The sequence below is a fragment of the Mastigoproctus giganteus genome, chromosome 12 (genome assembly GCF_048544385.1).
Source record: "Mastigoproctus giganteus isolate SK-2022 chromosome 12, ASM4854438v1, whole genome shotgun sequence".
Taxonomy (NCBI): domain Eukaryota; kingdom Metazoa; phylum Arthropoda; class Arachnida; order Uropygi; family Thelyphonidae; genus Mastigoproctus; species Mastigoproctus giganteus.
The window spans coordinates 104,829,183-104,848,087 of record NC_143586.1 but is presented as its reverse complement, the minus strand read 5'-3'; the positions used below and the strand labels follow the sequence as shown (position 1 = coordinate 104,848,087).

The following is an 18,905-nucleotide window of genomic DNA, read 5'->3' as shown; positions in this document are numbered from 1 at the left end:
TGAAGCTAATCTTGTACATATTCTTTTTCACGGTGTACCCAATAACACTAAATATTTCCATCCGTTGAACATTCTAGTCAAATATTCTACGTCATAAAGTACTCGAATACACAGAAGTGTGTAATGTCTAAATGGGATAACCTGACCTTGACATTTAAAGCTTTCTAAATTGGTCTCTCTCTTTGTAATCAGATTTTAGCTGAAAGTTAAATGTAACAAACAACTAAGTAAAAGAGTTGCCAGCCGTTGTCATACTGCCGATTCAACCAGCTACTTTCCAAATTGGCGTCAGTTAGGAGACCAGTGACCTAGAAAATTCCCTCCCACAGTGGTTTTGAATGCCAGTTAGAGGCGGAAGTATGACCACGGCTTTTGATGGAGGAATGAGAGAATGACTCACTCATTTTGGAGTCTCCACTATGTCCAAAGGGGTCTAAAATACATCCCAACAACACAACAGGTGGAGGAAGAAATAGTCGAGATATGTGCCATAGTACATCCAAGTTGTAGCGATGCGGGAGGCGCCGTTGACTCCCATAGGGTTGGCACCAAGACCAGTGTCCGCCAATTTGCCAACAAATTGACGTCAGTCGATCTAATTTTAACTATGCGACACCAAAATTAGCGAAACCATAAAAACAGCCATGCTAGAAACAAAGCCTCCAGTGACTCGTACGACCAGAAATATCGACACTTCCGTTTTTTTTGTCACTCCTTTTGGAAAGGTTGGCAACATTGACTTTGCAATTAGAGATCAGCTGCTAGAAAGCAGGGCTGGAAGGATGCGGAGAAGCTGAGATTTAAATCGGGACGCTCTGAGACAGACATTTTGGCAACGGCTACACAGTGTCTAAATATAGAGATCAACTTTCTTGGTGATATGTGGAAAGGGTTTGCTGGAGTACTGTGCTCCCAATACAGACTATTTTAAGGTTCGCTTTCTCCGTATAGAACACCCCACCTAAAAAAACTTTCAAAAACAGAAAAATATTACTGCAACAGAGAATGCAGGGAAAACATTTGACTCATGCCAGTGCGCAAGGTATCAGCCATTATTTCATTATCTTGATCACAAGTTTCAGGTATGATCTCGGTTGCCAGAAGGCACGTGTGTGTATGTGTATGTGTGTGTGTATGTGTGTGTGTGTGTTTGAGAGAGAGAGAGAGAGAGAGAGAGAGAGAGAGAGATGGGATAATACAGTCATGGCCAAGACGTGTAGTACGTATATGCCACGTGGTGCCTAAATGTTTCCGGAAACATCGAAACATAGAAAATCTAAGTAGGCCGGGCCTGCAGAACTCCATAGAAGAAATATCAGGAATCTGAAGCTGCTTATCAAATATTTCAGTTATCCAGGTTCATTGCTAACTCAACCGGTCTCAGGAGATGCTTTAATTTCAAAGAGAGAGTTTTAATTTCAAAGAGAGAGTTTTAATTTCAAATTTCGTGATTGGCAGTATCGAATTGGTTAATATGATTTGTACATATTCGTATAAATCGCATTAACCCAGTTATCCTGATTAACCTCACTGGTTGTAAACTAGCAGAACGCATATAGGTTGGTGAAACCATATTGGATGAAAACCACGTTGGTCTTCAGTTAAAATTCACTTGAAGTATGATTTGTCTGTTCCTCCAGATCGTTTTAAAGTATTTTATATCGTTAATTATATCCAGTGGAACTGTAAAGAATACTGACTCGAAATAATCAGCAATAGTTTGACTATTTCCTCAGGGATTGATACTCTGATGTGTACAGTGATGTTATATAAGATCTCTTATGCCTAATCGACTTAAAGTGGTTCCAGAAAGGACGAAGATCGTTTACTTCTGAGGTATTATTGCTGCTTTGAGTTAGTGTACTTTTTTCTTCGTGAGCTACTCAGTTTTTTCTCTCTAAATTTCCTTATGTAAGATTGAGAAAAGTTGTTTATCCATCGATTAACAATTTCTGTTTTAATTCACTATTGAACCCAATGGGATATTTATTAATGCTTTTTTTTCACACTGTAGCAAAGGTGCTATTTATAATCTGATGTATTATTTGAATAAAGCTTGTTGTTGAGACATTTTACGATTGTTCATATACGATATGGAGGGGAATAAATAAGGCACGAGCAACGAAATAGTAAGGGATGTTATGAACGGAGTTCTGCATGAATTTTTAGGTTCTAGTAGGCAATAATCTTTTCCGATTAACTTTACACATTTTCGTTTGGAATTCGGATTCAAGTATCTCTCAATCAATAAAAAAAAAACAGCTGAGTGACCCTGCCAGTCCCTTTATTTCTAATACAGTTTGATACCATTACAGCGAGTCTTTGTGGACACGGTGACGATCTTTTAATGATTCACAAAAGACAGCCAGACAGTGAGAGGGAGAGAGGGAGGGAAGCGGCGGAATCGGGGAAGAGGACAAAAGAACCAACGTAACTGCATCACAACACAGAATAATGATTTCAGTGAATAAAATGGAACACTTTTCTACGAAAAGAAGACCGGTTAACTGCATATCATGGGCACTATGACCGTATTAGGTTCGGAAACACTGATTAAGCGAACCAAAATGAGGAGGTTGATCTGATGAAAAGAATATTACTGCTCAGATGAATAAATCGGTACTTTGAAGTGGCATTTGCACTTTCTGATCAAAATGCGATTCTGCAAATTCGCATTTTTATCGGAGAATGTGTGCTCAATGCATGAACAATCCAACCTAAATACAGGAATAATTTCCATTTTACGAAAACTGCCAATGTATTTTGAGCAAAAGGTTGCTACGATCTTATGTCAGGTGTGATGTTTCTGCTAACATGGATTAGTTCAGAATGAGTACATCTAGACATTTTTCTATCAGAGAGCCAGGTCTCTTGCTGTATTCCACCTTCATATTTTAAAAGTGTCATCATGAGCCACTGCTCGCTCAGCAGTCAAAGTTTAGTGAGTCGAGTGTCAAAGAGAATGACAAGCGATTAGTTTCTGTAAATTGATACTTGCGATGAACCGACATCGGGAGGGAAAGCAAGAATTGGCCAAAAAAAAAAAAGGTTCAAAATTTCCGACTGTGGACTTCTCAATTCCATCTTCCTTTCTTAGAATTGCTGTATTTTTTTGACTTCAACGATTCATGATTTTATCATGAATCTTTCGACAGCATGGAAGTCGCAAATCCCATTCCACTCCACATTCCAGAGAGTGAATGGCCGGATTTGACTTTACCACCCTTTCGCAGTGAACATCTTTCTGCATTTCCCGATATTCTTTTAAGACTCTCCTATGCAGATTCGTTGATATCTGCATACCAGTTAACTGTAACCTCTAGGATTGTAGATTAGCTTGATTATTGAACGGAGAAATACTTTTCAAAGTTGGATCCTGGGTATTATTTAAGGTATTAAATATTAATGCAACTTTACACCATTAGGCGTATATTTCGGAAACAATTATAAAGTGAGCAGAAACTGAATTGAATCTTAAGACACTTAATTCATTTTACTTTCATCCTATTTGATTTTTCCTTACTCTTTAGACTTGAAAACGGATCCCAAAGTGGGTTTAAGCCGTTATCAAATGTTGCGCTAGATTATGAGTTATAAGTAAACAAATAAACTGATAATTTTGCTCAATACCACGCAGAGTGAAGTATTATTCTTAAAATCTAAAACCTTGATATCTTATAATGCTCTATGGAGGCTGTTCAAAAATTAAAAAAATATATATCTATGGTAGTTGTTTAGTATAGGTTGGGTCTCGACAGTTTGTTTCTTGAAGAGAATGCACTGTGCCTCCATCTACCGTCCCGATGCTGATTTTGTTTCGCTGAAGAAGTATATCCATGAACTTTTCAAGAATAATCTCATAATTCGCATTGCAGTTCATTAAAGATATATGTAGATGAACAATGTAGGTTAAGATGGTAGAATAAACCCACAGAAATATTCTTTAGGAATTCTGGGACCGAAATGACATTCCGTTCCACACCTTTGTTGGTAACTTGAGCTTTATGTTTTAAATACGGTTACAACCCCTCACATTTAAAAGATTGAAAGAATCTTTTTTCCAAGTAATTTTTTTTTAAAAAGTTGCCACCTCTCAAATTTCACGCATAACATTCCCATGATACCATAAAGCCAAAGACAAATTATCGTCTCTCCTAGTCTACACCATCATTAGGTTGGGGCGGCATTAATTAATTACGTCCGAAAATAGGCAATTCGCGAGTAAGAACAAGACTTACTGAGTGACCCCGAAATAGACGGTCACAGTGACAGCTGATAATGAATCTGCCAGTTGAGGACGTCTACAAATCTTGCAGTCAGATGGTAAAGAACGAACTATTGTCCTTTGTCAAATGAACCTTCATATGTTAGGTATTTGAGATAGCTGATAAGGAAAAGATCTTTTCGTTTAGATCAGCACCGACTTATGTCTAAGACTTTCTTTAATTGCCTTTCCTTGTTTTTTCAAGATTTCGGATTACTGCTCACTGCCCTAGCAAGTGGCACAAAGAAGAACGTCGACGCTCTTTTTCACCTGGACGAAACTGAGTTAAAAACCCATAAAAGGTTCTTCCTAAACTCTTCTATAATTCGGCCAGGATGCAAAATGGGGATGGAGGTCTTTCACATGCTCAATCTCGAGCGGCAGTTTCAAGGTTTCTTCAGAAAACTTGGGTTTCTCATCCAGAAAATGATGGGAACCGACCACAGAATATATGGAATTTACACCGCATTGGGCGCCTCCGTAGCCAGGTGGGAAGGAGCAGCAGTGCGTAGCACACGCTTCTTCATTAAACCGGGGTTCGAGCCCGTGATCCATCAATTACGGAGGATGCGGAAAGGTCAGGGAATGACCACCGGATATCCCCGGAGCAATATGGCTTTAGTTGCTAATGCTCCTAAAATCCAAAATAACAACAACAAAACAACATCGCATGGACCTTGTTGCCTGGACAAAGACTACAGACAACCTGACCAAAGAATAATTTCATAATTTGAAGATAAATTACCTTTTCACGCTTAACAGGAGTTTATTTCCCTTGAAAATGAATCAAAATATTTCCTGAGATAAATAACTATAATAAATTAAGAAAAGATTCAATTCAAAACAGTTTTGTTTGAGGCGCTTAATATCCTGTAGTAATTTAAGAGTAACTTGGATCATATAACTGGAGTTTGAAGGCGAGCTGCATTGAGCATCGTGATCAGTTTCTTTCTGAAGAACAAACTATCGTTGTCATCTCTGACTGATAAAAATCTGAATACCACAAGCATTCATTAACATTTTCTACCACAAAAATATCCTTTATAAAAAAGCACAAATTGTGCGATTAACGATTATCCCTTTGAGGTACCATGATTCCTCATTTCAGCTGCAACAGGTGCTACAAACAATCCAGCCTCGAGAAAGGTGTTTCAAAGGATTGATGCTTATTCCAGAGAGAGAGAGAGAGAGAGAGAGAGAGAGAGAGAGAGAGAGAGAGAGAGAGAGAGAGAGAGAGAGAGAGAAAAAAATGGAACGAACGTAATCGTTAAGTACGGTAATATATTACCAGCGAAGACAGTTTTTAAAATATTGCACATGGTTTAGTTTGGGAGTTCTTATGAGAATACAGAATGCAAATATTAGTGTTCGTGGTCCTTTTAATTGGTTTTTGAAACTTTGTTTTTCAACGCTAGGTTTCAAATCGTGCATCTTTAAAGAGAACCACTTAAGCTAATTAGTAGTAGGGATGAAGCGAATAGACAAAATTTCAAACTGTGTATTTATACATAAATAACACTTAAATAAAGATGCCTTGTAGCCAAGTGAGATTTTTATTAACATCGGCTCGATCTCGTTTCTTAAAAGTTCTGCCACTTAGCGTCATGCAGGTTCTCCTGATAAGATCGTCAACGTGTCAACAAACATCTACTTTGAGAATAATATTTCTTTACAATCTCGGAAGTGAGCAACTGATAACTACGATTTCAAGTAAAACAGCCATTCTGCAAAATGAATCACCAGAAAGGACAAGAAGTCAAGGCAATAGGCAGGATTATGTTTCTACAAAATGTTCGTGAAAGCCACCCTCCAGTGGTTGAAGCTCGTGATTAGACAACGAAAGGATTATAATATATCTTCACTTTACTTATTATATTTTGATTCATTGCATTAAACAGTGGCAACAAAAATAACATCACACCCTTTAAAATGTGTTATTTCGTTGGTAACTTTCTGTACACGTGACATTATGTCGCTTGAAGTGAAGGTTTCGTTTCATCAATATCAGTGCGACTGCATCGTGCTGAATGCTTCTCATTTGCAGACCATCCTCTGAATAAAGGAATCCATCTACAACGCTTTCCTTCAGTTTTTATTCAGCAACGTTGAGGACGAAAATATAATCATTGCTCTGGATAGGGATGGCTCTTCGGTCAATATATTTCCAAAAAAGTCAGCGATAATCAGTTTTGTGTGTAAAAATTCTGAAAAATAAACGTTAGACCGGAAATATCGAAAGAAAAAATCTACAGCAAGACTGAAGCAGATGAATATTTCAGCACAGAACACACTTTTAAAACGTCTAAGCATCCATGTTCGTCATGCGAGTTGCACAGACCTAAAGGAACATGGGAGGAACACAGTGGTGTAAAAGCAAATGAAAGTCCGACGAAGACTGGTCATGGGTGGCCTGTAAGCGTACCGACCTCGTAAGAAGCCCTTATTGACCAAATCCAGCAGAGAAAAAAATGCCTAACTTGGACAGAAACACACGCTAATTGGACAACTGAGTAGTAAGAATCTGTCTAAATTTAACCTCATTGATCACAAGATAACACTTACATTCAGTGTAGGATACACAAAATTATACCCTGAATGCGTTGACTCATAAATGAAGTTTCCATTGAGCCAGATGGTTGCAGCATGCATAACAAGCAGAGGAGTGGAAAAACACACTTCACCACGATGGAAGATCCCACGAGCAGATGCACACACTGCAGCTATGAAGGGATACGCCTGGTCAGATAACTTGCTTTTCCATATAATCCCACGCAAACGTTACTCCAATGGTATTAAGGGGACTTAATGTGCACTATGAAAACATCCCCTACACTATTGCACCACCACCCGCCCACTTAGCAGAAGATGGGTCCATGTCGTTGTCACTTAGCAGAAGATGGGTCCATGTTGTTGTTGTCATTAGCAGAAGATGGGCCCATGGACTCGTGCTCCCGAACCCACTATAACCATACCTTCTTGTTTTTGTTGACAGGAATGAAACTTGGTTCAGGCGTTGGATGCAATACCCCAATTATATTGCAAGTACGACGAGTTGTGTGTTTTGATGTGGCTTGTTAGTTGACGCTGTGGTACTGGGTTATGGTTATTTGACTGACTGTAGCCTTTCTGTTATCTTTGATAAGCTTTGTAGTTTCCAGAGCTGGTCTGTCACACCAACAAGCTGTTTGCGACTACAGGACTGCTGTTAGCTGGACATTATTTAGTTATAGGACAACCGAGATACAGTGTACATGAAAATCCCAGCGGGGTTGTGGAAGCTACGCGCCCTGCGCCGCATAACTTCCACGTTCAAAGCCACTTAATGTTTTTGTCCTGCACATTCTCGCACTGAATTGCAGACATACAGCAGCCCTACATATCAGCTCATCTGCTTTGTATGGAATAGTGAAAGCTCGCTCCATTTCATAAAAAGGATACGCGTACCTAATAAAGTGGTCACTCAATGTACGTCTATTTCCGATTACTCTTTCCTTTCCCCCCCCCCTACTACTCGTAATCGTCAAGTCATAATCGCCTTTCTCTCACATCCTGAGAAAAATGCCTAAGTTCAAATTCGGACACTAATTTTTATGGTTTTATTTATGTTACAGTTTTTACAGCCCATAACGCAGTTCAGTTAGTCGATCTCAAAAAAGGGTTGCATGGTTTTTGTTAATTCACATCTTGGAATTTTTTTGGACAGCAAACGGACCGAAGAATACACACCATATATTGACGCGTTGGTTGTTTTGAGCGATAAACAACTGGAAAATAATCTTCCTGAAAGGAAGATTATTTTAATACTCCTAGTAAAGAAGTTGAAGATCTCAGGAATATACTGTACATGAGAAAAAAACACAAGAGAATGATAAATTAATTCGGGAATGAATATCACTGTCAATTTCCTTCGGAATCCGTGTGAATTCGTCAGACTTTCATAACTAGTGCGAAGGTGCTTCTTGTGGTACTGGAAACTGTTGATGAAACTTGAACGGGAACTCGGCTAGGATAACAATAATATTTTATGAGGACACTAAAACAAATGGACAGATATTGGACTTAAATTAACCATATCTTCAGTATTATAAACATTATAAATGCGGTAATAATAATAACATAACTATAATGATGATGTCATTAATGAAATTTATTGATGGCATGTTGAATACACACACACGCATAAAAAAATACGAATTACTGCACCAGGGAGGAAAGTGGAGGAATATTGATGAATCAAAAAAAAACCTGAGGAGAGCGTGCGGATGCAAAGGTACTTGGCAAGACACTGAGGTTTAAAAAGCCTTCAAAGCTTCGAGTAAATATGAAGAGGAAGAATGGTTATATCCGGGTTATAAAATCGAGAGAAAGAAGGGGTTATTCCTTCTTGGGATCTGAACGAAGCGATATAATGGAAAAGCTCGCTAAACAGCAGCCGCTATAGTCATTAAAAATGTATGACATTTCGTAGGGCTGATCATAAATATAAACTCACTATAACGCTCATTATGATGCTCGCTATAACACCATGAATGAAATAACAGCTTCGTTTAACCGTAATATCACTTTGAAACAACAGGATCACCTTCTAACTGGGAAATTAATTTCATTTATCTGCATCGTCTATTTTAAAAATTAATTTAAAATAATTCAGTAAATAACGCTCACAAAAAAACACTTAAACAACACTGATTTGGCAATTCCAAGTCCGTGACAATGGACTTTAACACACTGAGACCTGAATCAACACATTCCTCCAAAGAACTAGAACCAACACAGAACTAGTTCAAAAGTGATAATTCCGTTGAGGGATGATGAAATATAAACACCACATTAAGCGATCAACTTTCAACAAGTACCGCAGAAGTTATTTGTCCAACTTTCCATCTTTCCTATTTCGACGCTTGCGTGACTCAAAGAGGCTAGAGTAATGTATACGAAATGTAGAAAATTCAGGATACTGTAGAGAAGAAGCGTACAAAACAGGGCTCAGATTTTCTCAATATGGACACGCGCTATGTTTGTAAACAGTGTACCGCGCTAGATGGCGCCACAGCGAAGAGACATATAACTCGAAAGATAACATCCATCGATGAATTAGAACCTAATAGAGTTTCGACTTTCGTATAATTGTAAATAACGAATTAAGCTTTAATGCACTCTTCACTTACCATGGAAATCTTCTCAAGAATGGACAACCTCACAATGGCAGTTAAGTTTCTTTGAATACAAATCATAGTGTACCCTACCATAATTTCCAGTTTGTTTCTGCCCTATCTTAATATCGTGAATGAAATATAAATGCCCCACCTCTCCCAGAAACTTTCGATGCTCTCAAAAATCGTATTTGCGATGCTACAGCAACCAGTAACAGAACAAACTGGACAATATGTTGAAGATTTAAGTATGGTGTTGATGTTCACAGGATTTCCCCCCAAAGATCGTAATGGATATCAAGGGAAACCTTTTAGTTTTTAAATTTCTTAACAAAAAACATCGAAATCATAATAAATAAACAAACAACAGGCCATATCTTTAGAGAAACGCTTTGGGCTCTTTTTCTGAACCATTCATTCTTCTTCAGAATGCGTGAAAAGTCGTGAAACAGAATATTCGGAACACTAACATCGTCTAGTAATTCTTACATTTGTCAAGGCTCCCTGGAGAACCATAAAAATTGCTTTACACTTTCTCGGCTAATTCACTCATTTGACATTGTTAACGAATCTGTAGACACAATGAAAGCGTGTTAGCCACTATTTTTAGACGTTCCCTCCTCGAGCTATTTATGTACCGAGAGCCGAGGGGGGGGGGATTACGGTAAAGATGATGATAAACCCATCGATAAGTGCAGCATTAGAATAAAGAAAGAGATAAAGGTGGAATAATTAAAACTTTGGGAATGCCTGGATTTGGTTCTTTTAAGTTAGCGTAAAAGCAACTCAAGGCATTCTTCTTTTCATTTTATTCGAAAAAAAGTCTTGAAACTACGTCACCAGATGAAAATCTTTGGTGAAGATGAAAAGTTTAGAACATACTGTGTTACTCTTTCAAAACTATACAAGGATCTTGTTATTATTGTTATTTCTGTGGAGTTTTAGGAGATCAACGACTTATATGGTGCCTTTGTGTGTTATGTCTATGTGCATGCTCACAGGCCGTTTGCTTGATGTGCAGTTGAAAAATCCGGAATAACTCACAGGTAAATTTCTTACTACTTCTGCCTGAGATCGGCTAACCAAATTCCCGATTGAAGAAGCGTTGAGAAATTCCTCCAGTCTACGATGGCACTCAGATCATACAAATCAGTTTTCTGGTATAATAGATGTAATTTCCAATAGAAAAGTAATAATAACAATTAATCAAAATCCCTTTGTGTCCCAGAAAACTGAGTCCAACACTTTTCCAGCTGATGGTCGTGTTCAAAACTCTTTTGGAATTGGAGATGCCTTGTGCGTCCACTGCGCGCTTTCTAATTTGGATTCAGGATCATAATGTAGCCAAGTTGGTTTAACGAAAATTAATTTTAAATTCTCCTTTAATGACTTTACCCTTTGATGTTTGTCACGAATGAAAAGGTTTCTGGGAACCCATCTTGCACGGACTTTGGACATAATTCCCAAATATTCATGTATTATTGTTAAAATGCTTCCATGGGGGTACCTCTTCTCTGTGCAAAGCTTTTCTGGGTCTGCTTGAAGATCGTTAGATCTTAATGGTGTTAGAAGGAAAAAATTTCTGAAGGATTCCCAGCTGGTGTGGGCGCGCTACTGAGTGGAGGGGATGGTGTCCTATTCGCCCACCTCTGCGTCATACGGGGCCGAGTCAGCAGGTAGTCAGTTTTCGGCGAATCCAGTCTGCCTGTCAGCAGTTTTGCAAGCGTGAGAATGTTCTTGGTGACAATTATGTGAGACCAAGGGCGTGACATCCAAGTTGGCATATAAAATGGCTCTTGAGATTGTAAATGGCTGCGTAGTGATTCTGTTTAACATCTCAGCATCCAATACTCTAAACCCAGGAAAGCCTTGATGGTAGCAACTGGGGCAGAAGACCAAATCTGAGATGCGTAGAGAGGGATGGGGATGACGCATCTTAAAATAAATTGTTTTACAAGGCCAGGGTTCCTGATACCTATCAGTTCCTGTCTGGAGGTCCATAGTGCCTCGTACGTTTTCTTCTTTACATGTCCGAAATGGGGTGTGAAGTTTAGGTTTTCGTCCCATTTCAGACCATGATCAATATGTGTCCTGACTTTTTTGACCACGCTGCCATTCACGCTTATTGATATGTGGTTCTTTAATACCTTGTTGGTGAAAACCATTTGTGCTGTCTTGTGTTCGTTTAGTCGGAGCCCCATGCAATTAAGATATTCTTCAAACTCGGCGATTTTGGAGTTTGCTTCGTTGTTGCGTTGTAAGGATGTGTTTTGGTCATTCGAGGTGATGAAAAATTTCAAGTCGTCCGCATATACGACAAATTGTTTTTGATTTTGGGTCAGGAAGGAATGCAGTGCTGTTGCAAAGAGAGTAGCAGAGAGGACACCGCCTTGTAGGACTCCCCTGTTAACTTGGAAGGGTTCTTTGGAAATTCCATTTATGGCAGTGATGTGTCTCTCTCTCAAAGAACTCGCTATTATTGCTAATACGTGCCCAGTTATATGGAAATATTCCTCAAAGATGGTAGTAATAGCCGAGATGGATATACTGTCGAAAGCAGATGCAACGTCTAAGAAGACAATATCTAATTGCTGTCTGAAGTTAAGGGCGTGTTGGTTGTTGTTGTTTGGTTTTTAGGAGCATTAGCAAATAAGGCCATATTGCTCCGGGGATATGCGGTGGTCATTCCCTGACCTTTCCGCATCCTCCGTATTTGGTGGCTCACGGGCTCGAACCCCGATCTAACCAAGAAGCATGTTCTACGCACTGCTGCTCCTGCCCACCTGGCTACGGAGGCGCCAAGGGCGTGTTGGATTCGAAATAGAGTCTCCATGAGATTGGTGGTAGTATATCTTTGTGGGATCACTGAATGAAGGTACTCCGGTCTATGCCCGAAGCAGTGATGGTTGATGGTATTTAAAATGGATTTCTCAAATATTTTTTAAAGCGAACATCCAATTGCAATAGGCCTATAGTCTTTGGCGGATTTAGGATTGTTATTTTTGGGAACAGGTTTAACGAAGTACGTATCCCATATCTTCGGAAAGTGGTTTTCACTTAAAATTTCGTGGAAAATGTGAAGGAGCAGATCTATGATGTATACACTGCTGATCTTAATCACGAAGAGCGGGAATTTATCAGGCCCAATTGTGGCTTTATTCCTGAGGCTATTCACAGCGGCTTTAATATCATCTCTAGCGATATTGATTTGAGACAGTTCAGCATAGACCTCTGTCTTCAGTTTGCTGATTGCTTCACGGATTTTCTCTGTGTTGGCTTCACTGTCAACTTGATTTTCTGCCAGAGGAGTTCCAAAGGTGGCTTGGGTCCATTCTGGGAAGATGTGTTCGGGCATTATATCCGTACGCCTTTTCTTATTAGATATTCTGCTTCCTTTCTTTATATGTGATCGCACGCAGCAGAAACCATGGTTTAGTCAATGTCTCTGGTCTTTCTCTTTTTCTGTCTGATTATCTCAAATGATACCATAGCACTTACAAATAATAATCACCAGCCACCATGTAGTTATGATCTATAATAAGGATAAGCTTAACCTTTCCTGCCAAAGGAGGAGTAATAATGGACAAGAACACAAATCTTGGAAGTAAAAATGGACAAGAATACACACGATAATATATAAGAATACAAATATTCATTCTGCTCCACTTTTACAACATATTGCATGTTCGTCTTTGCTCATCTCTAAGATCACAAGGCACCCACCTTGTACGCATGCATCGTTTATGTCGCATAACAATGCGATGAGCAAGGTAGACCTGTTCTACTTACGAAATGTAACAACTGTGCTTGGTCTACCACTTACAGGTCTATCCTTGACCCTCATCTTGCTGCGCTTGGTCTACGATTTCGAATTTCATCCACGTCCGCCATCTACCTGTTGTTAAAACGTCTCCACTACGTAAATTTTGATGCCTTACGTAATGCATACAGTCCACACGGTTGCTGGATAAGCTCCAACGTCTCCCGGATATTTTTACCCAGCATCATATAAAATTCATCACACATCTTTGGTGAAATCATTCAAAATATTCTTGCATCTTTCACACCAAAACATATTTTACTTTCTGTATTATTGCAATCATAAACAACTAGCTTTAATGGCGACCTCTACGCTACTCAGTACCACCCCCAGCACTACTGGTACAAGCCATTTCTACCATCCCCACATCGGCCTTTTACAGCGCCACAGTGGGACCAGTTTCAGCAATATTTAAACACCTTCCTTACATCTTATCTTATAAACAGAGTCGGATTGGAAAGAACCGATACCCCCAAAAAATAAGTTTTTTTGTTTATTTTTTCATTTGAATCTGTAAGTATGCCGAAGGAACTTGGGAAGCTATAGAATAGGTTGCGACTCCCCAAAGATTTTTCTCAAAACTGTATCGGGACTACTAAATCAGAAATATTTTTGATTTCCGAAAATAATTCATGGTGTACCATTAATGATAATTCATGGAAGAAGCCAATCTTTTGTGGGTTGAAAAGACCAATGCCATTCAAGCAAATGGAATTTTATATGAAATGCTTTTCTTTTCTTTTCTTTCTTTTTTTTTTGCTAAAGCTCATAACGCAAACTGTCCATGTGCATTTAGTCTTCGTATCACAGCTGGTTTAAAATGGTGGGGGAGAAAAGAGAGAGAGAGAATGAGCTACAGCTGAGGTCCCTCTGACTGTTTGAATAAGTGCTTCCGCAACTCGTTAGTGTTAAGTATCACTATGACATTGCTTCGTGTTTTTTTCCTTCTTCCTCCACCCCCTCATATCCTCCAATCCCCACATCCGCTAGTGTTTTTTTGTTTGTTTGTTTTTGTCTGACATTCCGTCCTTGGAATTTCTTCCTGCTCGACTTAATGCTTGGTTTTAAATGGGCAAATTCTTATCTGACACGGCTTTTTATAGAAACACAAGCTCTAGGTACTTGGGCCTTGAAATTTTATAGGGAAAGGACAGAGAAAAAGCATAGCACCCCACCACCACACATCAAGAAAAAAAAAGTCTGCTTAAGATACTGAAGAAACGGGAACTTTTTTACACTACTTAAGGGCGCGCTGTTGAAAACAGTTACTGGAATTTTCTATGAGGTTAAGGATTATATCATTATGAAGTAATCGTAATTATTTGGAACTTAAACTCACATTTTACGCAGATATTTTAATATCTATCAAAACACTTTGATTTTATAGCTAAATTAATTTTCAAATTACGTGAACCTTGGTTGTTTGTTTTAACTATATTTTATTAATTAAGGTTATCGCAAAGTAGAGTACCGAATGTTTATTTACAGACATAAAGTATATATGCATCTGCTATTACGCATTTTAAGTATAAATAACAAATATCCATCCTCCGTGGCAGTTTAGTTGTCAGGATACATCGTCTGCCACTCATTTGAAGATGTCTGGGTTCGATTCCATCGAATATTTAAGTGGCCAAAATGTACGAAAACTCTAAATTTCACGAAATGTGAATTTGGAGGATCCATTTTACTAATAAAAGAACCAAACGCTTAATTTCAGAAAAATCTGCTGTTAGAGAGAAGGGCCGCTGCTCCAGCCCTATAAAGAGAAAGACAGACGTAGGCACTTACACGCATTGTTGCGAAACGTATCTAAAAATAGTACTTTTAACTGGCACTCAAATATTTTCGAGCTATGCTGACAAATATTAGAAGTAAAAATAACAATATTCGCGCTTACTGAAAACTGGATGAGAACATTGATGGTGGTATTTAAAATACAAACGAGAAAAAAAGTTAGAACTTTTTGTTTATTTTTTCCTTTTTTTTTTTAAATAATGACAGTTTCAAATATGGTATTTGAGGTTGCCAAATATCAGTATGGTAGTTAGTGAGTGGCGCTAATGTAATTTACTTTCAAGGTATCTACAACGACAGCTTATATTCTTAGTATCATTAACGTCACTGAGAGATATTTAATTTAAATGGAAACAGGTCTTGGGTTGAGTGCTAACAGATCAACTGATGACTTAGATACAAGACACTCAGCATCATATAACAGTCGATATGGACACCGTTAGATTTGAGTGAGACCTGCTCTTTATATTATTCCTAGAGTTTAGGGATAGCTCGAAATAATCTGCAGACACAGAAAGCCTGTTGTACTGGCATTCATAGAGACACTGAACAGTGACCATCAACGTTAAGGTATCTTTCATTGAGCGAGAAGAAAAGACTCCCAAAAAATTTGCCTTTGGATGCTGCATCTTTGGAAAGCCTTTGGATCTTTGGTGCATCAAGCTTCCCGGTGAGAAGTTGAGCAAGCGTCAGCAAATTCGTGCTTGATATTGAGGTTCCAGTACATTGTGGCTCGAGAAATAGCGAAGGAATTGTCTGCCACTCTATTGAACCACCTGAGAAACCAATTATCAAGTCCGAAAACAGCTTTAAGATAAGATGACGATCCTGGGACCCCCACCGACTGCACATGAAAAATAAAGCCCAGATTTTCATATCTTGGTATTAAAATAGCACTTTTTGCTATAAACGAACTTACATAAGGCTCTCAAGTCGCGTGTTAATATCGATATGTTAATTCACAGTACGAGACGATAACTGTACATTTGAGTGCTATGCACATCACCACATGGCCTCCTCCAGCACTTCAATCAAATTGTTTCAAGCTCAAATCTTGGTTCATCTATGAAGCATAAATGATTGTTAGCTGTCAAGCACACTAAATTAATTCAAATTCAGCAAAAGTTTGTATCAATATACAAAACTCTTCTAAATAAAAAGAAGTTCATAAAGAGAGGAAAGGATGAGGAGCGAATTAAATTTCTCTTAACAATTCACTGCAATTGATCCCTAAGGATAAAAATTGTGCTTCTCTTATGATTCGTCATTATCAGTTGGAAAATTTTACTCAAATCGGATGATAAAATTTAAATGAACGAAAGATAAAATTAGCTACAAAAAACCAGAAGTACAGCGAAGGTTTAAGAGACTTAAACTGATTATCATGTGGAAAGAAATGAAGTGAAAGTGTTAGAAAAGAAAAGGACACGCTGAAACAATATACAGCCAAAGTATACAAACCATAAATGCTACCCATTAATTCTACTTAAAGCCTTGGTTAAAAATATCACGCATTCAGATATCAACATTCAAGTTCCTGTAGGGACTATGGAAGCTAACACGTTGAGGCTACATATTTTTGGAGTTCGAAGGGTAGTAGTAGTAGTAGTAGTAGTGGCACATGATGCAAGAAAGCAAGTGTAGGAGCTTATGCAGCATCAGCCAAAAAAAAAAAAAAAAAAAATCACACCATTCCCTCCAAATGCCTGTCCAGTTCCTCCTTAAATTTATTTAACCTATCAACTTCCACAACGACAGGTGGAAGTTTGTTCCAGCAATTAACCACCTGCTGGCTAAAGGCAAATTTCTGCACATCTATTCTACATCTGTCCTTTCTTAATTTGAACTTATGTCCCCGTAGGTTGGTAATCTGAACAAGTGGAAGGATCCCATCAGAATTCAGCGTGCTCAACCCATTCAAGGCCTTATACACCTCAATCAGAACACCGCGTAGGTACCTAGTCTCCAGCCACTGCAATTTGCAGAACTTAAGCCTCTCTTGGTAAGAGAATCCCTTCATTCCCCTCACCAATCGTGTTGCTCTTCTCTGTACACGCTCAAGCAAATCTTCATCCTTCCTAAAATGAGGCCTCCAGACCTGTACGCAGTACTCAAGGCGTGGCCTGACCATTGCCTTATACAGAGGGACAATCACCTCCTTTTCCCTGCTAGCAAAATTCCTATATATCATTGACAAAACCCCATGACCCGCCCTAGCAGCCTGTCTGAACTGCTCAGAAAACTTCATATCTGACTGCACAATTACTCCCAGGTCTTTTTCATTTTCTACCACCTTAAGTGTAGTACCACACAGTTGGTACGTTTCTCTGGGGTTACTTCTACCCATATGCAGTACTTTGCATTTGTCAAGGTTGAACTTCAGTTGCCACTTCTTAGCCCATCTGCCCAAATTATCTAGATCCTGTTGCAGTAGCACACTGCCATTACTGTCATTAACAACCCTGCCAACCTTTGTATCATCTGCAAACATCGACATTAAGCCTGATATACCTTCATCAATATCATTGATAAATATACAAAACAACAGTGGACCCAACACCGAACCCTGTGGGACTCCACTAATAACATTAGTCCACGAAGAGCAGCACCCATTAATTACCACCCTCTGTCTTCTCCCACTTAACCATCCTTTTATCCATTGTAGCAACTTACCCTTAATACCATTCTGCTCAAATTTGTACAATAGTCTTTCATGCGCAACAGTGTCAAAAGCTTTCCTGAAATCCAAGTATATGATATCAAAATTATTTTTTGCATCCAGTTCCTTTGTGACCACATCATAATAACCAATCAAATTTGTCAGACAAGACTTTCCCTTAAAAAACCCATGCTGTGTTTGAATTATTTCTGCAGTCTTGTCTAGATGATCCTGCAATGCATCTTTAACCAGCGACTCCATTATTTTACCCGGAACAGAAGTTAAACTAACGGGTGCAAACTTCTGTATTTGCAATGCGCATGTATTCAGTAGTCCTTTTAATGGTAGCGGTATATTCCATTCTAAGCTGGTGTGCAGTATAATATCCGATATATTTTGCAATTATATTAATACAGTGGTTAGCATGTGATGAAGAGATGACAGGCTGCCAGAACCGCTTATGGGATTTTTCTCAATGATATACAGGAATTTTTTCAACAGAGATAAGGAGGTGATTATCCCGTTGTATAAGGCAATGGTAAGGCCATATCTTCATGCAGGTTTGGGAGTCTCATTTTAGGAAGGATGTAGAGCTCCTGGAACGGGTGCAGAAAAGGAAACGAGATTGGTGATGGGAACAAAGGGGTGCTCTTACCAAGAAAGGCTTGGTAAGAGCACAATCAAAGGCTTGGTAAGAGTTCCGTCAGCATTGAGCAAACTCAATGCTGATGGAACTCTCCCTCATGTTCAGATTGTGCACATAAGTGAGCATAAATCCAAATTGAGGAAGGATGGCTGCAGAATAGATGTGCGGAAGTTTGCCTTCAGCCAACGGATGGTTGATTGACGAAACAAGCTTCCATCCGTTGTTTTGTAAGTGGATAAAGTGCATGTAAAACATTTTTTGTAATACACAAATGTCATGAAATTATAAAAACAAAAACAAAATAGGTATGTGATATAAAAGTAAATTTATCCTTATTTCTATAAAACGTTTAAAACGCTTTTCAAATATTGAAAGAAACAGTACAAGCACCAAAAAATTCACTCTACAAATAAAGTTGTACACTCAAACAAAAAAAATAATCAGTGTCCAGTGAAATTTAAAAAAATAAAAGAAAACAAATCACAGTCATAAAATCACGACGTTCCAATGACGTTTAATATTAAACCTTATGAGCCTCACAAAAAACACAGACTCCTGTAATTTCA

At 38.6% G+C, this 18,905-nt stretch overlaps 1 protein-coding gene across 3 annotated transcripts in view; it reads right to left on the bottom strand.

Moving 5' to 3' along the window:
* The window catches only part of LOC150077316 (uncharacterized), a 635,658-nt gene that overhangs the window by 551,611 nt on the left and 65,142 nt on the right, over nt 1-18,905 (bottom strand). The window contains exon 1 of one of the 3 annotated variants that reach the window (XM_090386753.1): nt 401-458. The exons of 1 other annotated variant lie outside the window; for it this stretch is intronic. The gene's annotated coding sequence lies outside the window, so the exon portion shown is untranslated. Of the gene's footprint in view, nt 1-400; nt 459-18,905 lie in introns of those variants that run through there. One more of the 3 variants, XM_090386761.1, reaches the window with a different exon arrangement.